Here is a 22826-nt window from a genome sequence, read left to right on the forward strand (position 1 = left end):
TGTCCAGGTGTCGTGTCCCTAGAGGATTACCGGTCCAATGAGCGTTTTGCAGATAATCAGTTTGCTTCGACAACGAATTATTTGATTGGAGCGTATTGCGGAAAGTAGGTAAGTTTTCCTGCTACGATCCGTCCGAATTTCTTTGCTGGTATTGAAGGTCACCAGTGAGCCTCGATTTTGGCTTATGTTGTCCTGTCTTCTCTTAAGCCTCTTCTTATCATGTACTTCATGTTCGATGTAATGACTAGTTCGAATCACTTAGCTTTCTCTTCAGTGTAATGTAGGTTTCCTTTGAATTGACTTCCATTAAATTTTGTACAACAGCTTTTTCCATCACTTTCATCGAACTTTTCAGCCAGACTCAACCAGACAGACTTCCAGTTAAAATTGGAATATTTCTAGGATTCTTATGGAGATTTGGTGAGCAGGTTCTTTAACAAGTGTGGCGTTGGGTGCTTAAGCAAATTATAAGCCTTTTTTTAAGCGACAACCTGAAATAGAGTACAACCATTGCGATCTAGAGCATCAAACTTAGACTAGTGACACAATACTCCTGTTTGGGTAGATGGTGGAACAGGTCATAAACAACCACCTGTGGGATGTATTCGGATAGGGTTTTTCAAGCAGGGTTTGCTGCTCCTAAGACATAGAATTACGTTCCTCATGTATAGTTATAAAACCTGGCAGAAGAAAACAATACATGCTGAAACAGTTTTGCTCAAATTTTCAGAATTGTCACATGACAATAAATATAAAGACATGATTGTGTGCCCTTTTTTACACGCTTTTTTCATAGCATTTCAAATTCTTATGAGCTAGAGAAATGATTATTTCGGAGTTTGCAAGACATTACATTATTCCTTTATTATGATAGGAATTCCAGGTTGTACAAAAGCAATTTGCTGATTGTAATCCATTTTTGTTCGATATAGACAAATATTTATGGTCGCATCACTTTATTTTCTCCATTTTGTTCCATAACCGATAACGCCACTTACTATTTGAACCCCCTCTACGAAGCAAAAAAAAAATGAGCAATGCAACTGTCCACGCCAGCAAATAGAGAGAAGCCAACTAGTAGACACATACAACGGAAATATCACGAACCTTCAAAGCAGCGAACAGTCGCAAAAAGGCAATAAACCAAACGATCCACTCCCACCGCCGCATCCGACGTCGACGGCGACGAAGACGACAGCAACGACCCACGACGCGCGTCACCACGTTTCCGAGCGTCGATATTGGCTCAAATTCAGTTATGTCTCTCCCATGTGTGTGGGAACAAACACGCCTCGCATATGTGATGTGACCGAGGCCCCTCACCACATATGTGAACAGAGTCGAGGGGACTCGGAGAGCGAAAAAAGAAGGCCGACACTTGGACGACGACAATGATTTCGCATATCACATCACATACGATCCACCCTTTACCACCGCGCACCACCCTTTTCGAAACCCCGTTGAACTACGTCGAATAGTTCACCAATTTTTGCCAATCTAACAGCACCTCGATTTGGTTCACCCTCGCATCGAACGACTCGAATCGGATCCATTTACCCTTTATTTCGTCGTCCCATTTCAAGCGCTCGATTCCCGCACCCTCCACCCTCAAAGAGCCGATGTATGTACTCAGAGCTGTGTTGCTTAGGAATTAGAAGTTTAGGATTCGCCCTTGTATGTACCGCTGCCGTATCGCTGGCTGCGATTTAATTATGCGCATGTCCTTTGCTCGGATATCCAGTAGTGAAAGGATACAGTCGAATCGTTTCGCCACGGGGTGCTGCCATATGAATGTGGAAGCACTCTGGTGCGAGAAAACTTGCTGAGTGACGGCCAAAGCTGAGAGAGCTTACGCTAAGTGAGAATTATGTATTGAGGCGCTCAGAAGAGGACACGGGCGCTTGCTCACTGGAATGCGAGTTACCTTGCGAGCGAACGTCTCTGTGTGAACGAGTTAAGACAGCCGGAGCTTTTTCCACGGAGAGAGCTTGCCGAGTGCCAAGACTCGGCCACGGCCTTACAGCATGGGAAACGGGGTGATGTTTTTGTTTTTCTCCTTATGCTTGCTCTTTCGGTGGGTGTTATGTACGATGTTTTGGGTGACTGTATGGGTGCACAGCAGCGAAGGGACTGTGCGGTGTGTGCGAAAGCTCATGTATCGCGAGAGCAGGCGGCGGTACTTGGAAAGAGTGTGTGCGCGCGCGAGTGTGAGTGAGTGTGGGGTAAGGACTCACATGGATCTGGCCGACGTCGGTTGCGGTCCTCATGCGGGGGAGTGTGTGAGCATAAGAATAAATTGTAAGAATCAAAAATTCAACAACTCTTATTATTTTTCGATGCGGTGGGAGAGCTTGGTCGCCGCGAGAGAGCGTGAACGAGCGGTGCAGGTGGGAGCTAGGTTGATTTGCTTCTCGCTTGCTCGGCCTGGGGTACTCCGGCGCGCTCACTCACTCGTACATTTCGATCAGAGCCTGTTTGGCACGGCAGGCGGCTTGTGTATGATTTCCGAATGTGTTTTGCGATATATGTTTGAGAGACTCCGGCCGTCGCGCTACAACCTTTCAGTCGGTCTCAAGCAGTCACGGCGTAAAGCTCAAAATGTGCGGTTCGATTGTTAAAATTTGGTTTATTTAGAGTTTTTTGGACATCCAATACACATTGCACCACCAACCGAGAAAGAGTTGCAATTCGGACAGTTGTGGAAGGGAGTGATTCGTATGAACAGGTGTAGGAAAGTGGTTTGAATTCAGAGGCCAAATCTGTTGATCGGATCGGATCGGATGTGGTTTATTCGAAGAAAAACGCGATCAAAACAGATATTGCTGCGAAGATTGGCATCGTAGTTGAATGCGACACCGAAAAAGAAAAAGAAGAAAATTTTTAAAACCTTTGGGCCGACGAAAAGAAGAATTTTATTTCATCGACAAGTGTTTCGGAATCTTGAAAAATTGTGCAATTTTAGTTATGTTCTAAACTCAACCTAAAAAGGCAGTGATTGAAGCTTTCTCACGAAGCAAACAAACCAAGTGACAAAATCGCAGCATCATCACCCAGCAAGAAACAACAACCATTCCTTGGGAATTCCTGCCAAACAAAAGAACCCGGGAAAGGTCTGGATTTTACGGTTGGAAATACCCTTCTGCCAACTCAAGGATCTCAGCTCGCTCTCATATGTGAACCGATGCATGATCTAATTTATTGCTTCACTCGAGAAGGGTCACACCGGAGTTCAAAGGACTCGAAAGGCAGCCTACCTGGAGTCATGCAAGCGAGTGGAACCGTCCTGAAATAACAAAGCCAGTCGCATTGTGTACCGTCATTGCTCGCTCGTAAAAAGGACGACGACAGCGGCGCAGCGACCTCAGGAAGGTCAATAAAATATGTCACCGCTCTATCAGGTGACGATGATCCAGGGTAGCTCGGTTCGGGAAGACATTTCTTCGCCGTTTGGCAACAGGGAGGAAGCCACACGGACGACGACGACGACAACAACGATTATCTGCTGAGCAGCCAAATTGCCCATGCTTGTCGGGGTGCAATCGTTCCTTTTTCGGACCGCTCAAAATTTCTGGACTTTTGTGGAACAAATTATCGAAAGGTAGTAGGAAGAAAAACCTAGTTTCGAAACGGATAAAAAGTGCTTATTGTGATTGAGTTTGAGGAAAAAAATATCAAAACAACTTTCGGGATTCTTGGTAGTGCGTAGAATAAAGAAGCGAGCTGACAACAAAAAATCGTCGTGAATTTAAGTTGGTGTCTGAAAGCAAGGTCAGCCAATTGTGGAAATTCCAATAAATTAAGGCCGAACAAAATTACAATTAACTCGATTTGTGTTTCGTGTTATCATCACTGAGTTGGAACAAATATTTCGGATATTTTGCTGTAGTGAACGATAGATACCCAGTGAATGTCGATGTGGTTTTCTGTGTTTAGTGTGTGAATGTTCGCCGTAAACAACAATAAGCGAAGGAAGGAGACCAAAAGTTACGTAAACGGATTTTAAAACATTTCTCCTCCGAGGAAGTGTTTCTAGTTGAAGGTATGTGAAAAAAGATTTCCTAAAAAATTAAAATTTGTTTACACAAATTAGTATGCCAAATCATTTAACCATATTTCTGGTGAAAAGTGTATTACTAGGAATTTGCTGGCGAACGCATCTCCCAAATTAGTGCATATTATACTTGTTTGTATACTAACAGTCGGAATATTACACAATATGATAAAAATGTGGAAAGAAAATCGCCAGCGATAAAATTGAATAATGTTCACTAACATTGTGAACTAAGTTTTGGTGTCTTTCATTGGCAAGATTTGATCTTCTTTTCACACTTTCAATATGCCTCTTACTAAAATGAGTACAAATTTAACTACGTTTTCGCACAGACATCTGAAAAACATGTGATTTGAATCTAAATATGCACAAAATTGTGTGGTTGACAGTCACAGACAAATGATTTTTTTAAAAGAATTAAAGAATTGTGAGTTTTAAAATATTTCGTGGAAATTAATGTCTCTTCAAGAGCTTGTTTGGAAACGTTTAAAGTTGCACACTGCTTTCCGACAAATTTGCCTTCAAAGTATGTTGATCCTTCGATTTGCTGTCCGCATTTAAAACTGTGTGTTGTTGTTATGTTCGGAAGTGTCTTGAAATTCAGAAAGACTAGATTTTCTTAGACGTATTGGAGAGGTAACTTTCACCTCAAGTCGTCATGTCAACTAGAGGATGTATTTCGTTTGCATACAAATATCATGCATTTAGAGAGAAATTTTCAATTTATCGTAACATTGAAACAAATTCATCCAATGATGAAATAAATGAACAAAGTACAAGCTTCGTTTACTCCAACATGCGTGCTCGATGCTTGAAAAAAAATTTCCATTGGCTCCGGCTGGTTTTTCTTCAACTATCAGTAAAACCAAAACATATGACGTCTAAATTTGAAGAGAATATTATTTGCCACCCGTCAAATTTTAGTAAGTTTGATCTTAAAAATCTCTCCTGATAATAATTAGGGTAAAAGCTCCAAAAAATCTATAAAAATCTATAAATCTATAACTTATTTATTTTGGTTACCTTGAAAGTGAGTTTAACCAAAACATAATTTGCACAAAAAAAAACATATTTTGCATAAAAAGTGTTGAATTGCTACAGAATCCAGCCTTACTAACTAAAACCAATTCTCCAATTATATAAATCGAATTTCCATTTCAGAGTAACAGAAAAGACTTATTAAACGATTTCACAATTTAAACAGCTGAATATCCATAACAGTTATTGTAGGGCTGTTGAATTGGTCGGGATAGGTTCCAATGATTTAGTCAGAATTTGAGGTACAGATCATTACAGAAGCTGAATGTTGAAGAAAACAGTTTTCTGTTCAATTTTCATTAGATGTAGAGCCTATGCGCTAGTTACACTGATTAATGATTAATGTATGAAATGCATATTGAGTGAAACAAGCAACTTCTTGCCATAACCACTAAACTTTCAGCAATGTACTGTTAGTCGAAGTTGTATAAAAAATATCGCGTTTAAAGTGGACCAAATAACACATTTCGAAAATCGCTACTAGGACGGGTTTATTGGAGGATAATAAACTAATCGACAGAAACCATTTCTTAACTTAAAACCGAGTTATCTTGATAATCTCGTGCTTATTTTCATCGTGTTTGATACACGCGAGTTAAAAAAAACTTTAGAGACTTGAAGATAAAACAAATGATGATAATTCCTTTTTTTCTGTGAGCTGCAGTTTCAGTAAGGTACACTGGGGGAAGTGGAAAAAGGGGGTAAGTGTAAAAATCGACTCAAAAAATTTCAATTGTACAGACTTTACAGTTTTTACCACACCATAACATTGTGCAAAAATATACTTTAATGTTCACACTAATACTATGTTAAAATCTGTGTTATACATACACTATCACAGTTTACGCTGGAGCTGTCATTTTAGGTTTCGCGAGAAGATAGTTTTTGCATTCATATAATTTATTCTTACTTGCATAAATTGTTCCTTTTTCTTGTGAGTTTGCACCACAGGTGACCATTATAATACAATTTAACTAATCACGTTCAGTTTGTAGTGGTTTGTACGATGAAAGCAAATTATTTAAAGATTTTACACTTACCCCTGATATCGAACACTGCGGGGGAAGTGGATAATGTTCCGATCACGCAATTTTTCTTTTCCCTCCATGGTTTATTTCGATAACTGTGAATCTTAATATGTTCCTTCTTTGTTATCATTGTGATTTCAGTGGTGATTGGATTAATATACATAAGAAAACACCTGATTAATCCACCTATCGATGTTGATGCCTTTCACATGTTTTACATATGAAAAAAATGTATGAGAGCGATAAAAATAGCACTGATAGGTAAATATATTCCATAATACATATTCCTTTATATTCATAACAAGTTTCGCCGTTGAATGCAATTTGTTGCGAACAAATCGGTGAAGGACAAATGCATGAAAATAGGTGATTATTTTGTACGTGTATTGTGCACACACATACATACAAACACGCACACACAGACATCATCTCAATTCGTTAAACTGAGTCGATAAGTTTATAACACTGTAAGTCTCATTCTTCCTCAAAAAAGTTCATCTTTGGGGTGAACATACAGATTTTACGTACACTTAGTGTTTGAGAAGGCACAACCACCCCTCCCCTAGCTATTACAAGAATTCCTTGGGGACCTATTCCTTTAATCCAACGAAATTATTCAACAAAAGATACTCAGAGCAATTACCGTCTTGATTTTAATCATATATCACTACTGATCTCAATTGAAGGTCAAGATAACTTGAGTTTTCCACTTACCCCATTTCACTTGGTTAAGTGGAAAAATAGCTCCTAAAGTTCAAATCTATTTTTATAAATATCAAGCATTAAAATGGCATGAATTACCGCATAGTTGGTGCTAAATAGCCTGTTTTTGAGAGCCCATAATGATTGAATGCATTTAGATCATTTAAACTGCTTTTACAATAAGTTGAACATGAACTATCGATTTTTTCTTTTCCATTTCCCCCAGTGTACCTTATAGCATGAACAGTACAGTGATAAATTATGATGTACAAAAAAATAATGTTGAATTTTAAAATAACTGCACGAATTGTATTTTACTATTTGGTACTACCTACATAAGAAGCGTTTGATAAAATCGCATAAACAACTCGTTTCCTCTATCCTCGGTGGGATCCATGCTCTCAAAGCTTTGCTGTGCAAAACTCGCTGTGCTCCATGATTTCTTATTTCAACCGGATATGAAATGAATGCCTTTTTCGGAATGTTTTTATCCGCCATTCTTGGAACGTCTGCTGCCCATTGTGTCCTTCCACCTTGGAGCTGGGTCAGCTTGTTAATTATGGCTCGTATTGATAAACTGTGCTCATCACTAGAAATGGTTACAAGTGCAAGATGTTCGAATAGTGCTATTGATTGAATGTGTTTCTCATGAAGGTTCTACGGGATTTTGAGTAGAGATTCAGAAAAAATATAAATAAATAGCTAAAAATAAAACTCTCCGCTTGCAGACGAACAGACGTACATCATGGAGCAGTTCTTGCGCTTAGTTTCGTGGGGAAGTAACTGTATAAATCGATTGTTCTTCGTAGATGTTGTCTTTTTATTATTGTACCGGATTGCGCAAGTTTGTCGATGATTTAATGGTTTGGTGTGATAAAGGATGATTGTATCGTGCGCCAGAATCAATAGTCACGGTTGTAGCTTTTAAAACAATTGAGTTATCAACAAAATATAAAATCGATTAAGAGATACGCCCCTATGAAACTAAGCGCGACAATTGTTCTTCAAATTCGTCATCACACACATTTGTGCCAACGACGTCTAATGTTTTCGCCAACTTAGGAATATTAAAAACCAAATGTCCATAGTGATCAAACGTCAAACCAGAACAAAATAGATTCGCACGCTACCAGTGCAGTGGTCGCTTCGCCTACTACGATTACTCCAATTGGCTTATTTTTGTCTATGCTAAAAACTCAAATTGAGCTTTCTGGCAAAAACATTATTGACTCAATTGTATCTTTATTTTTTTTAAGTCAACTTTTCCAAAGGATCCATATTTTTTCGCCTCTAATTGTTTCCAAAATTCCTAAACAAAAAAAATTAAGGATGCTCCAGTCTAGCATTGGCATGACATTCGCCTGATTTTGGATTAACATTAGACTAGTTAATGCTGCAGCATTGTATGAAATTGTTGTTTTCAATCAATCAGAATAAATCTTTGAGAAACTATAAAAAGAATCGTCTTACACAATAAAATGAGATGTGATATTTAACGGGAGAGCTTAATTGGCGTTCTAGGCAGATATTCATGGAAAATTAAGTTTTTGGCGGAAAAGCCTCAAAGATCGCTTTATCTTTAAAACTTTTTCGTCACGAAGACCTTTCTTTTTGGTAGCAAAAGACTTACATGTTCAGAACATTATACTGATGCTGATACTCTGTAAATATACCTCACTACCAAATTTCTTTTTGATCCTAAAACGTTTCACACCCATGTACAACAAGGCGACTACCATCTTAAAAGCCTTAGGTCTGAGTTCTGCAAAACCGCACCAAGCAGCTTATTCTTGGGCTTGTGACATTGTGCTCGTAAAAGGAAAACGGTTATCATTTCATTACAATTCATAAGTACATTTGTTGAAGGATATCTTCAGTAATGGAGTAGAGGGATATCTGATACGACTTGTGATTAACTGCATCTGTTATACGAAATCTTGGGCAGAAAAATGTGTTTTTTATTGTCTTAAAGCTTTTTTTTTCGTCACAAAGGCCTCGTCACCCCTAGCTTTGCAGTCGTCCTGTCCAATTGTTTGCCTTGAAAACAAATCGAATCGGACTACGAGGTCGGGAATCATGGCCAAAATACATTTTTTTTTGAAACAAAATACGCGTGTTACTCATTTTTGCGTTGCGTTGCGTTGCTTATGCTTATGGACTACTATTTGGGATTTAATAGCAACCCAACTGGGGGTCAAAAATGATAAAGCATGAAAGCTACCATTGCCGGCCACGCCCATCTTCTCTGTTACTAAGGAAGGGAAGGAAATGATGATATGACATCTACTTAACGAGAGGCCAGCGACTCACCGACGCCCTCATGGATGTTAAGGAGTTGGATGGTTGGTAGGGAATATAGTTTAGGAATATCATCATAAGCAAATGATATAATGCGTTTAAACAGACGTTGGGAGTGACCATGCTAAGAAATTTTTGTCACTCCATTGTTAATTGTCCTGGGATGGGGCGAAGCTATTAAACTTGCCCTGGCTAACCAAGTAGCACACATGTCCCACATAGATTACTGCAACGGATATGCGACTAGATTTGGTCACTATCAAGTTGCTGCAACCATTTTAGTCTGACTTGTGCTGCTCGGGTAATTAGCCTAGGTTTAAGCGCCATTGTTCGCTCTCTGAAACGAGAAAGAATATAAAATATATTAATTTTCCCTTCCCGTTATGCGATCCCAATTGAAATTATGTAGTCATATTAATATATGCCTTAGTAATAAGAAAATGCGCGTGTCACTCATTTTTAGGCACTTAGTCTCAACCAATCTGCTCGCAACTCAACTGAGACAATAGATCGAAATAAAATTTTCATGGGAAAAGTGCATTGATCTTTTCCGTAAAAAATGTCATTGACCTTATTGATAATTTTCCTTATTTTTTTTCGCAAGCTTTCAAAAATAACTCTGCAATATAATGTTTGCCTGCTGTTCATCTGATTTTGGTTCAAAATTAGGACGAATTTCCGACCCGGTTAACATTACAGTACTTTGTTATTCGACATTTCCCGTCAAAATGTTATCTCGTTTTATGGTTTCGGTCGATTATTTGGCTTAGTTAAAGACAACTTTTTAAATATCTCAGGAAATCTCGCGTTACGTTGAACCGGAGTTAGTATTTCGTAGATCGCATAGCTGTCATGTATCTTCTTCAACTTTCATACCATTGGGTTTTAATGGTAATCCAATTGGGTGTCCGAAACGATAAAGCGTAAAAGCAAATATAGTATATTAACAATATAGTCCACTTCGTGTATGCCCGTACATTAGGCAAGAGACAGCACATTCACACCCTCTTGCGTCACAAAAGGTAACTGACGCCTGGAAACGATAGCCAAGGGGTGCGATAATTGCAAAACAACACTAATTTTACAATTTTTTTTTGGAAATTTGAATTACATTTTTCAAAATTTCATTTTTAAACTCAGATATCAAGATGGGGTCATGGAATGATTTCTAGCATATCATTTCGAGATGTTATACTACTATTGAATCATACGTTTAAGCACCCCTCGGAATGTCTCTTCACTACATTGCTTGCCTTTTGTGACACCGCGGCGCTATTGCGTTGTCTCTTCAAATCATCCAGAGTGAACTATATTGGTAATAGAGTATGTTTGATAAAAGCTACCATTGCTGATCATGCCCATCTTCTTCGTTACTAGGGAAGGGAGGGAAATTATGATATGACATCTACTTAATGAGAGGCCAGTAACTCACCGACGCCCTCTTGGATGTCTAGGAGTTGGATAGTTGGTCAGGTATGTGTTTTAGGAGTATCAGTATATGCAAATGGTAGAAATTTTAAGAAAAGACGTTAGGAGTGGTCTTACCTCATATGTTTTTATTTTTTTATTTTTTAAACTTTTTTTAGTGATTTTTACTAATTGAATTCAATTTATAATATCATTTTGATCAATTGAAAAGAATTTCGAAAGGTGCGCTGAAAGGATTGATAATGAAAATTATTTTTTACGTTCAAGCATTTGATTTGGATATTTTTGAAAGAAAATCATATGGAAGCTAGAAAACCAAATTTAAAGAATTTCTCTTTGAGATTTAGAGGAAAGTTTCATTAAAATGTAGGAAAGACATCCCGAGAAAATGTGTAAGAATGTCCCTTGGAAATTAAACCAAAATCCAGGCAAATATAAATGAACTTTTCGTGAAAAAGCGGGTAAATTGCTTGTAATAATCCTTAAAAATTTGATTTGGAAACACGATCGAATTTCTCTTAGAAATCCAGAAGATTTTTGCGTGGAAATTAGGTACAATTTCTCCCTTGTGTCTTTTTTAAATTCCGGAAGAATTTCTAGTTCAAATTTGGAAAAATATATTGTGGGAGCCGTAAGAACTAGTCGTGAATATTTTGAAGGGTTTTTCGAAGAAATTCGGAATTTGGAAATTCGGAAATACTGCGCGTGAAATTTTGAAGAATGGTAGAACGTGACACATCGATTATACAAACAATATGAAATTAATGAAGAAAAAATCTAGCCCTACAGTTAACCTAACAATAGAGAAACAGACGTCTCACTTAGAAAAAAATGCAATCAATTAACAAACAAAATTATTGTCACGAAACCATTACCGAACAATGCAAAATTTCCTGTGTGTGGTCAATCGGTAACCAGATGGAAATAGTGTGCAAACGTCAAACACAAGCAAAATCGATGAAAGCGCCATCGGTGGCCGATTGACAACCTACAAAAAGTTTAAATCCACCGTTGAAAAGGAGGACGATAGAACATGTGTTGAGTACGTCTGTTTCTCTGCGACCTTATCTTCACATAACTGTTCAGATGTCAGGCTCGGAGACCCAGAGTGTTATATACCAATCGACTCAGCTCGACGAATTGAGGTGATGTCTGTTTGTGTGTATGTATGTATGTATGTGTGTGTGTATGTGTACAAAATTTGTAGACACACTTTTTGGAACTTAGCATTGGCCGAATTACTCGCAACAAATTCCATTCGACTGAGTATCCTGTCCCATTGTTTGCTATTGAAAATTGTCCAGATTGAACTATTGGATCAGAAGTTATGTTCAAAATACTATTTTCTTTGCGCAAAACACGCTAAAAATCACTCACTCATATTTTCAGTATTTTTATGCTCGAGAAAGGCACCTACACCGCTAGGTGGATTAATCAGGTTTTTTTTTTGTTAAAATGACATTTGAAGGATCAATATAATTAATTCATTGAAAAAAAAGAAAAACACATCGTCTCTTCTTCCGTCATAACAAATTCAAAATACTTTTCCACTAAGAAATGGTCATCCGGTTTTTTTTTTGGGCATAACTCCTTGTAAACCCACAAGTGCTCCAGTTTCGCTCGGACAAATAAGCATATTTCAACTAATATAAATCTCGCTTAACTTTTCAAAAGGACCTAAGCAACATTTTTTTCATGAATTAATTTGAATAGCGCAATCAACAGAACAACATGAAAGCTATTGATTGCAGTATTCAAATTAATTCATAAAAAAATGTTACTTAGGTCCTTTTGAAAAGTTAAGCGAGAGATACACAATAGCACATCATGCAAGAACGTCATTTTATTTTTATCTACACCAGAATCAAAGCGCGTTTTTTAAACAAAATTTGAGGAATTTTGGAAAAACTAAAAGTCCGTGACAGGAAGTAAAAATGAAGCCAACCGCGCCCGTCGATTGCTGCGATCCTTCCATTAAATATCTACCTCAGAAAATCTTATCTAAACAGTTATAATTTTACTAGAAGTTCATTTTGTGTTGGTCTATTTACTTCGAACTCCAACCCAAAATGAACTCCTCTAGGCAGGGATGCCAGATACAATTGATATAAGTCTGTATCAATCTCAGCAAAATGTCTGTATTTGCCTGTATGGAGTTTATGAGGTACAGGAACTAGATCATTATTCAAAAACCATTCACTTCTGACAATCGAAAAGTCGGTGTAAGACTTAGTCGAGTCAAGTACGAGATACTGAAGTCGGTCTTACTGTTGAGGTCGAAATACGTATTCTTGAAGGTACTGTAAAGTTACAATCAAGTGGCGGAATTAAATGGGATAATATTATCTCGTCTTTTGACAAGTGAATATTTTACACTAAAAGCTCTAAATCATGTTTTTTATCAATGTGTATGTTCTTATATTAACATAAATTGCGCTTTGGAACAAATCCTTTTGGCTTCCGAACGGAATCTTTTTAGGCTTCGGAATCCTAAAAGACTATAGATTTGGTATCCTTTGTACAGAAACAGAAAAAGTTTCATTCAGATGCCCAGATTGAAATAAATCCAAAATTATTTCGCACGGAAGCCTCACAAAGCTCTGTTCGGAATCCTAAAAGAATTCTGTTTTGGAAGCTCAAAAGAATTTCGTTCAGAAATACCAAATAATTTCTTCATTATTGATTATAGATTACGAACGGAGAATTTTTGGCTTTTGGAAGAAACTCTTTCTGGGTTTTGAAATCAATTCCTTTTGCGCTTCCGAATATTTTTTTTTTGGGGGTTTCGGTAGTATATAAAAAGATTCCGTTCAGAGGTCCACAACGCTCCAATCGAAAGTCCAAATGTATTACTTTCGAAAGTCCAAAGGGTTTCGTTCGTATATCTAGTATGATTTTGTTCAAAAGCCCAACATAATTTCGTTTGAAAGTCCAGAAGGATTTCTTTGTGAAGCTCAGAGTGATTTTATTTCGAAAACTCAAAAGAATTTCGTTCAGAAACTCGAAGGGACTCCTTTAGTGAACCCAGAAGGATTACATTCGGTAGTTCACATAAATCTGTACAGAAATCCGTACGAATGGATATCTTTTGGACTTCCGAACGGAATTATTTTGGGCTTCCGAATGGATTTATTTTGTGTTTCTGAATGTAATATTTTTGGGCTTCCCATAAGAATCGAAGACTCTTTCTAAAAGGATTCTGTTTGGAGCCCAAAAAATCCCGTTTAGAAGCCTGAAAGGCTCGGCTCTGAATTCCAAAATGATACCGTTCGGAAACCTTATCGAATGCGAGATACCATAACGATTGTGTTTAAAAACTCAAAACGGTTCAATTGCAAAGCCCAACAGAATTCTGTATAAAAGCTCAAAGTTTTCTAAAACAACAAATGTAAAAATCTGTAACTTCAATCAATAGTCTGTATAATGTCTGTAGTCTATATTAGAGGCCTGAATAAGAGAAACGCGGATAGAAATTATGACACTGCAGTCAATCTTCTTCATCGAAGACCAACACATGAAAAGAAAGAAATGGTTTATGTAGATAAAATCTCACAATCCGCTATTCAATGTGTCCACATTACATAACAATAGAATCCAATAAACAATGCATTTTTTTTAATGATCTATAAATAACTTTAATATTTTATTGCAAACTAATGTTAAATTCATTAAAATTTGTTTATTCAAAAATTGACGGTTCGATTGGCGGCACATACCTATCCGCGTTTCTCTTATTCAGGCCTCTAGTCTATATTATGTATGTATGCAAGACCAAATGTCTGTATAAATATAGACAAGTCTGTATGTCTGGAATCCCTGCCTCTAAGAAAATTCTGACGTTTGAGCGGACGTAAACACAGAAAAAAACATTACCCTAAAGTCGGTTGTTTTCACTCAAAATCGTACTTTGAGCCAATAACCCAGATTTGAGTAAACTGACTTTTCTAGCACTAGGTCGCTTGCCTTTTTTCACATGCAAACAATTTACCCAAAGCTAAGTTTAATTTACCCAAAGTTGACTTAGATCAACTCGACATTAAGAATATTGAATATATTCAAATTTGGGTTAGTGGGCCGAACCACTACGGTGAGGTACTTGCATCTTGATCTAGTTTTGATAACAATCAAGTGAAAGAAAGGGAAAATTCTCAAATTTTGAGAAAATTTTGTTGCGATATTCTCCTCAGCACATATTTTTAACTTAAGCTTTAGGATGAAAAAAAAATTAATAAACAATCATATAAATATATGTACGATGTAGGTAATCAAAAATCTAACCTAGTGCAGTGCTCCTAATTATTTTCAAATACATATCATTTTGAAATTTTTAAAAAAATTTATTATATATTGTATCCCACATCTTGCTGTGGAATTTTATTTAAAGTTTTTTTTTTCTTTTTGACTTTTCTCCTAGCATATGCAACGGAACAGCAATGGTAAGGGGCTGTTCTCCAATTATGTAACGCGAATATTAACCATTTTAGAATCCCTTCCTCCTCCTCGTGACGCTTTTTATGGATGATTGAACATTTTTGTGTGAACTGTAACGCTTGAGCCGACCATATCCGTCCCCTAAAGCGTTACGTAATTTGTAAATAGTTGGGTAGAAGCTCGGACAAAATGATGTTTACGACATAAATGTTCACGTTTCTACAAAAGTCCTCTAATAGCGTATGCTGAAGAGTCTTTCTCAACGTTTATGCAGAGCTGCTTCGCTTCACTCCACACTAAGTAGCCGAACGAGCATCCATCGCAAATATCATTGTCTGTTTGTTGTTAAAGTAACATTTTTTTAGAAACCGATTTCGATAGACGCTTTTCCGCAGCAATCCACTAAGTAATCCGGAGTTACTTCTGTAGATATGGAACCGTTTTGACACAAATTCCGAGCAGTCGCCGTTAAAAAGCCAAAGCGTAATTATTTCCAATGTGGATATACAACAGTGAAGCATATGTGACGATTGGGCAAATCAAGCATCCGAAAGATATTCAATTTGCAAAAAAGAGCTAACCGCGTTGGAGGTTGGTACTCGGATTCTGATCACTTTTTCGAAAACGGGACCTTTAAAGTGGTCTTGTTGAGTAGGGGTTATCACGCCTATCTAGAGAGTATGAGGTTAAGGGTTCGAGTCCCTCCAAGACACGTGGATTCTTTTTCACACATTTCATATCAATTTGTCCATTTTGGAACATGTGCTGTGCATATGCACAACCAAGATATTTAACAAAAAAAAATATTTTCGTATGGCCGATCTTGCCGAATAATATGTAATTAATCATAATTCTGAATAAACCTCACATGGAAGGCAAATCTTCTTCAATAATGACACTTTATCCGGAACGACGGATGTTGATGCCTGACACATCAACGAATCTGCTGTGTGGCCAAACTGTATACTTAGTCATAACTCACTGCATTTCTGGAGCCTAGCTGGGTGTTCAACTTTTATTAATATAGCAACCTCAATAGCTGGTTTCATTTACTCAATATTTTTGAGCTCCAATTCTGGGCAGAATTGGCTTACTGAAAAAGGTAAGGTAAGGAAAATTCAGTACTACAGAATTTCTCGACAAGAACTAGTTCTTCCGTATCGCTTTTTAACAATGATATAAAATCTAAGAAGTGATTCCATTTAGTTGAAATTGTTATTTCGAATCCATAATCAAAATCATTCACAAAATGGTCCAAATCCTCTTGAAATTTCTTCGCCGACGAATTCAAGGGGCTTGCCCTGGTGAGATTCACCAAAATTCTTCATGATAAAGTATAGGGCAACAATGTAAATAAAACTGTATTGAATTAAAAGAGATTCCTTATTAAAACTAATTGATGTGATAAATAATGACCGCAGCTTGATCATTTTTAAAATGAACCTCAGGAAACATGTACCACTTTCAGTGAGAACTCATCAAAAATATATTTACTGATACGCGTTGGTAAATAGAACACAAAGTGCTGAGATATTTTATTACTACAGGTTTAGTGTGTTATCTAAAATTAGTCTTATAATTCATCGCCAGGCATCTTTCTCCAAGCAAAACTTCCTTTAATAGAATTACCTCATCTAAAGGATAAGGTCGGGGTTAGGCTACACAAAACAATGCAAAAATTTCTTATATTACAAAATTGTTAAGAGACGCTATTAACTTAGATTAAATATATTTGATTTTGACATGTGTCTTACTCCAAGGAATGATCAATATAATATATAGGGGAACTGCTCCTGGACTTCATATCATGGCTCCGTATTTTTTTTGTTTAGCGATGATCCATATGTTCAGTGAGATGGAGATCGGAACAGTTCCCCCAAGTCCATTTACACATATATATTTAACTATTCCTGTATCGCTAGAACAGCATTTACCGTCAAGAAGCACCGTAATTTGGATTCATATAAAGCACATTTGTCTAATCCGAATTTCGGAGTAAAACAAAAGAATAAATTCCCACCCAAAAATATCACTCATCTTTCACTTCTTTGCAATATTTTCTCAAACACAGAACACATGCCGGAGACAGCATCAAGTGGTATTTTCCCACCGGAATCATGTCACGGCATAAATTATGTTAATTAATTTGCCAACCCTTTCTCATCCCTGCTCCGTTCCGTCTTCCATGCCCGACCGAACATATGAACTGCCCCGTTCGGTCGGTAAGCAATCCCCGAAAAATAAAGCAGTCTCTTCCGATTCCACGCCGCCGTCTTCGGTGGCTTGATTCCTACGCTAACTAGAACAATCATATGTTCCCTCGGGTTTACCTTTTTCCCTCGGATATCATCTCCAGCCCGAAATCCGGTGTGAAAAATGTAAACCCGGTCCGTTCCACTCCACATGCTGTGCTGCCGCACACCACTGCTGAATGCTCACTTTTCCCATCATCAACATCCATCGGTGGCCGGAGTCATAAATCAAAACTAGGCCTATCCCAGTTTAAAGAGCTTAACGCGGACCGGTACTTGCCGACTGGTCAGTTCTGATCGTTACCGTGCGGTAGTGGACGGACAGTTAAACGAGTGACACACCGCACCCGCCCGGTCACTCACTCAATAACGGAAGGGCGGCGAACTATGCACCCGAATAGGACTAAAAACCTCTATAATCACATTACCGCCACACTTGATATCAAGTGGAATCAATCTGCTGCTGACCGCTGGTCAAGCGGACCCCTTCCCAGTCGGGACTCGAAACCGTAATTTTAAGGGATGTTTGCGTGTGAATAGGCGATAACAATTAGTGGTACGTATCACACACTCGCTCGAGAGCTCAATCCCGATTTCGATAGTTAGGGACGGGATTTAATTGCGCTTTGACCCTTGCGACCCTTTTGGTGGTCATCGGGATAGGGACGAAAACTGTTTTATGATAGCAATTATGTGATTGTAATCCTGCGATTGGTACCGCACCAATTGTGGATCAGGTAGAAGTTTCTTATGAGATTCTAATCTACAGAAAAATCGAGTGCGAAGGTGCATGCAGCTCAACTAATTAGAATACGCTTACTTACTAGAAATCATATTGTATTTAATTAAATCAGTTGCTTTTTATCCCCTCGGCACTAATGCACGGACTCATATGCATAACTCAAGTTTGGAACCGAAGGTGAGAAAGTGAATGGATTTTGATATTTAGAAAAAGTCGAAGCACTTGATTAGGAAACGCTGGTGCTACTTCTTTGATATACAACTTCTTTGGAACTGCCTTTCTACTTGTTTTGAAAACTGTAGAATTGAACACTTTTGTTTGACCTCACCAAAAATAGCTGGAAAACCTACGCTTCTAAGTGAACTTACTGTGAAAAGGATCACAGAGCATATGCCAAGATTAACGATTCACACCATAAGACTAAGAATTTCTTTTATTCCACCCAAAGTAAAAGTTTCATGAATTGAAACTCCCCGGAAAAAACCGACACCCATTCGGTTGCTCTTGATCGTCAACCGTAAAGTCCCGAAAGCCCTAAGGCACAAATGCACACATTTCCACTACATGGGCGACCTTTCACAGCTGTTGCCTCCTGCGACTAATGGCAACGATGCGGCAGAAACAAGTGCACCCGGCAATGAAAAGACTCGAGGTTTCAAAGAGCACTTGCTCGCTTGCGTACCTATCCTTAGTTCTACATGTTCCAGGCATCACCGCCGCCGTATCCAACCAACATGGTGGTGGAATGTGAGTTCAAAATGCCAAGCCAGGGAGGACCGCTTCCGGTGCTGCCGCAGCAGCCAGCCCGGCCGAGCGACGTTTACTACTGACTGCTCTTGGCGGAACAGAGCCGTACCCTCGCATAACATATTCCTTATGATGTGTTAATATGTGTCACCCCTCGTTATGGTTTCCGATCCACCAGCAGACTCCCAGCTTCCGACTGTCGCTGCTGGTGGCTGCTCCCTTTACACTCTAATATTGGTTTACTCATTGGCGGCAAGACTTTTTTTCTTGTATGGAGGAACGCTTTTCATCTTTTGGAATGCCCTTCACTACTTTGTACTGGAAATTCGAATGAATTTCCCCTGGAAATTCGAATGAATTTCCCCTGGAAATTCGAATGAATTTCCTGAAATTGAATGAATTTCCTGGAAATCGAATGAATTTCCCTGAAGTCGAATGAATTTCCCTGAAATCGAATGAATTTCCTGGAAATTGAATGAATTTCCCTGAAATTCGAATGAATTTCCTGAATTCGAATGAATTTCCTGAAATTGAATGAATTTCCCTGGAAATCGAATGAATTTCCTGAAATCGAATGAATTTCCTGAATTCGAATGAATTTCCCTGGAAATCGAATGAATTTCCTGAAATCGAATGAATTTCCCTGGAAATTCGAATGAATTTCCCTGAAATTGAATGAATTTCCTGGAAATCGAATGAATTTCCTGGAAATCGAATGAATTTCTGGAAATTGAATGAATTTCCTGAAATTCGAATGAATTTCCTGAAATTCGAATGAATTTCCTGGAAATTGAATGAATTTCCCTGGAAATTGAATGAATTTCCCTGAAATTGAATGAATTTCCCTGAAATTGAATGAATTTCCTGGAAATTGAATGAATTTCCTGGAAATCGAATGAATTTCCCTGGAAGTTCGAATGAATTTCTCCTGGAAATTCGAATGAATTTCTCCTGGAAATTGAATGAATTTCCCTGGAAATTGAATGAATTTCCCTGAAATTCGAATGAATTTCCCTGAAATTCGAATGAATTTCCCTGAAATTCGAATGAATTTCCCTGGAAATCGAATGAATTTCCCCTGGAAATTCGAATGAATTTTCCCCCTGGAAATTCGAATGAATTTTCCCCCTGGAAATTCGAATGAATTTTCCCCCTGGAAATTCGAATGAATTTTCCCCCTGGAAATTCGAATGAATTTTCCCCCTGGAAATTCGAATGAATTTTCCCCCTGGAAATTGAATGAATTTCCCTGGAAATTGAAATGAATTTCCCTGGAAATCGAATGAATTTCCACTGGAAATCGAATGAATTTCCCTGGAATTCGAATGAATTTCCCTGGAAATTGAATGAATTTCCTGGAAATTCGAATGAATTTTCCTGGAAATTCGAATGAATTTCCCTGGAAATCGAATGAATTTCCCTGGAAATTGGAATGAATTTCCCTGAATTGAATGAATTTCCCTGGAAATCGAATGAATTTCCCTGAAATTCGAATGAATTTCCCTGAATTGAATGAATTTCCCTGAAATTGAATGAATTTCTCCTGAAATTGAATGAATTTCCCTGAAATTGAATGATTTTCCCTGGAAATTCGAATGAATTTCCCTGGAAATTGAATGAATTTCCCTGGAAATTCGAATGAATTTCCCTGGAAATTCGAATGAATTTCCCTGGAAATTGAATGAATTTCCTGGAAATTGAATGAATTTCCCTGGAAATCGAACGAATTTCCCTGGAAATTCAAATGAATTTCTCCTGGAAATTGAATGAATTTCCCTGGAAATTCGAATGAATTTCCTGGAATTCGAATGAATTTCCTGGAAATTGAATGAATTTCCTGGAAATTCGAATGAATTTCCTGGAAATTCGAATGAATTTCCTGGAAATTCGAATGAATTTCCTGGAAATTCGAATGAATTTCCTGGAAATTCGAATGAATTTCCCCTGGAAATTCGAATGAATTTCCCTGGAAATTCGAATGAATTTCCTGGAAATCGAATGAATTTCCTGGAAATTCGAATGAATTTCCCTGGAAATTCGAATGAATTTCCTGAAATTGAATGAATTTCCCCTGGAAATTCGAATGAATTTCCCCTGAATTCGAATGAATTTCCTGGAAATTGAATGAATTTCCCTGGAAATCGAATGAATTTCCTGGAAATTGAATGAATTTCCCTGGAAATTGAATGAATTTCCTGAAATCGAATGAATTTCCCTGAAATTGAATTAATTTCCTGGAAATTGAATGAATTTCCTGAAATTGAATGAATTTCCTGGAAATTCGAATGAATTTCCCCTGGAAATTCGAATGAATTTCCCCTGGAAATTCGAATGAATTTCCCCTGGAAATTCGAATGAATTTCTCCTGGAAATTCGAATGAATTTCTCCTGGAAATTCGAATGAATTTCCCCTGGAAATTACCGCCAAGAATGAATTTTCCCTGGAAATTTCCTCTGTAAATTCGGATGAATTTCCCCTTACGAGACGAGCCAGCCTTGGGCTGAAAGTCTCTTTAATAAAAATATAAAAATTAAAAAAAAATTCCTCTGGAAATTCGGATGAATTTCCTCTGGAAATTCGGATGAATTTCCTCTGGAAATTCGGATGAATTTCCTCTGGAAATTCGGATGAATTTCCTCTGGAAATTCAGATGAATTTCCTCTGGAAATTCGGATGAATTTCCTCTGGAAATTCGGATGAATTTCCTCTGGAAATTCGGATGAATTTCCTCTGGAAATTCGGATGAATTTCCTCTGGAAATTCGAATGAATTTCCTCTGGAAATTCAAATGAATTTTCTCTGGAAATTCAAATGAATTTTCTCTGGAAAATCGAATGAATTTTCTCTGGAAATTCGAATGAATTTTCTCTGGAAATTCGAATGAATTTCCTCTGGAAATTCGAATGAATTTCCTCTGGAAATTCGAATGAATTTCCTCTGGAAATTCGAATGAATTTCCTCTGGAAATTCGGATGAATTTCCTCTGGAAATTCGGATGAATTTCCTCTGGAAATTCGGATGAATTTCCTCTGAATTCAGGTGAATTTCCTCTGAAATTCGGATGAATTTCCTCTGGAAATTCGGATGAATTTCCTCTGGAAATTCGGATGAATTTCCTCTGGAAATCGGATGAATTTCCTCTGGAAATTCGGATGAATTTCCTCTGGAAATCGGATGAATTTCCTCTGGAAATCGGATGAATTTCCTCTGGAAATCGGATGAATTTCCTCTGGAATTCGGATGAATTTCCTCTGGAAATCGGATGAATTTCCTCTGGAAATCGGATGAATTTCCTCTGGAAATCGGATGAATTTCCTCTGAAATTCGGATGAATTTCCTCTGGAAATCGGATGAATTTCCTCTGGAAATTCGGATGAATTTCCTCTGGAAATCGGATGAATTTCCTCTGAAATTCGGATGAATTTCCTCTGGAAATCGGATGAATTTCCTCTGGAAGTCGGATGAATTTCCTCTGGAAATTCGGATGAATTTCCTCTGGAAATTCGGATGAATTTCCTCTGGAAATCGGATGAATTTCCTCTGGAAATCGGATGAATTTCCTCTGGAAATCGGATGAATTTCCTCTGGAAATTCGGATGAATTTCCTCTGGAAATTCGGATGAATTTCCTCTGGAAATTCGGATGAATTTCCTCTGGAAATCGGATGAATTTCCTCTGGAAATTCGGATGAATTTCCTCTGGAAATCGGATGAATTTCCTCTGGAAATCGGATGAATTTCCTCTGGAAATTGGATGAATTTCCTCTGGAAATCGGATGAATTTCCTCTGGAAATTCGGATGAATTTCCTCTGGAAATTCGGATGAATTTCCTCTGGAAATCGGATGAATTTCCTCTGGAAATCGGATGAATTTCCTCTGAAATTCGGATGAATTTCCTCTGGAAATCGGATGAATTTCCTCTGGAAATTCGGATGAATTTCCTCTGAATTGGATGAATTTCCCTTGGAAATTCGGATGAATTTCCTCTGGATGAATTTCGGATGAATTTCGGATGAATTTCCCCCCCTTCGGATGAATTTCCCCTGGAATTCGGATGAATTTCCTCTGGAAATTCGGATGAATTTCCTCTGAATTCGGATGAATTTCC

The 22826-nt window shown here is 37.9% G+C and overlaps 1 protein-coding gene across 1 annotated transcript in view; it reads left to right on the forward strand.

The window, feature by feature from the left end:
* Positions 1 to 2501: 2501 nt before the first annotated feature.
* Positions 2502 to 22826, forward strand: part of LOC134224882 (protein jim lovell-like) — a 114047-nt gene continuing 93722 nt past the window's right edge. The window contains exon 1 of the mRNA XM_062704522.1: positions 2502 to 4039. The gene's annotated coding sequence lies outside the window, so the exon portion shown is untranslated. The remainder of the gene's footprint in view (positions 4040 to 22826) is intronic.

The sequence above is a fragment of the Armigeres subalbatus genome, chromosome 3 (genome assembly GCF_024139115.2).
Source record: "Armigeres subalbatus isolate Guangzhou_Male chromosome 3, GZ_Asu_2, whole genome shotgun sequence".
In the NCBI taxonomy this organism is placed as follows: Eukaryota; Metazoa; Arthropoda; class Insecta; order Diptera; family Culicidae; genus Armigeres; species Armigeres subalbatus.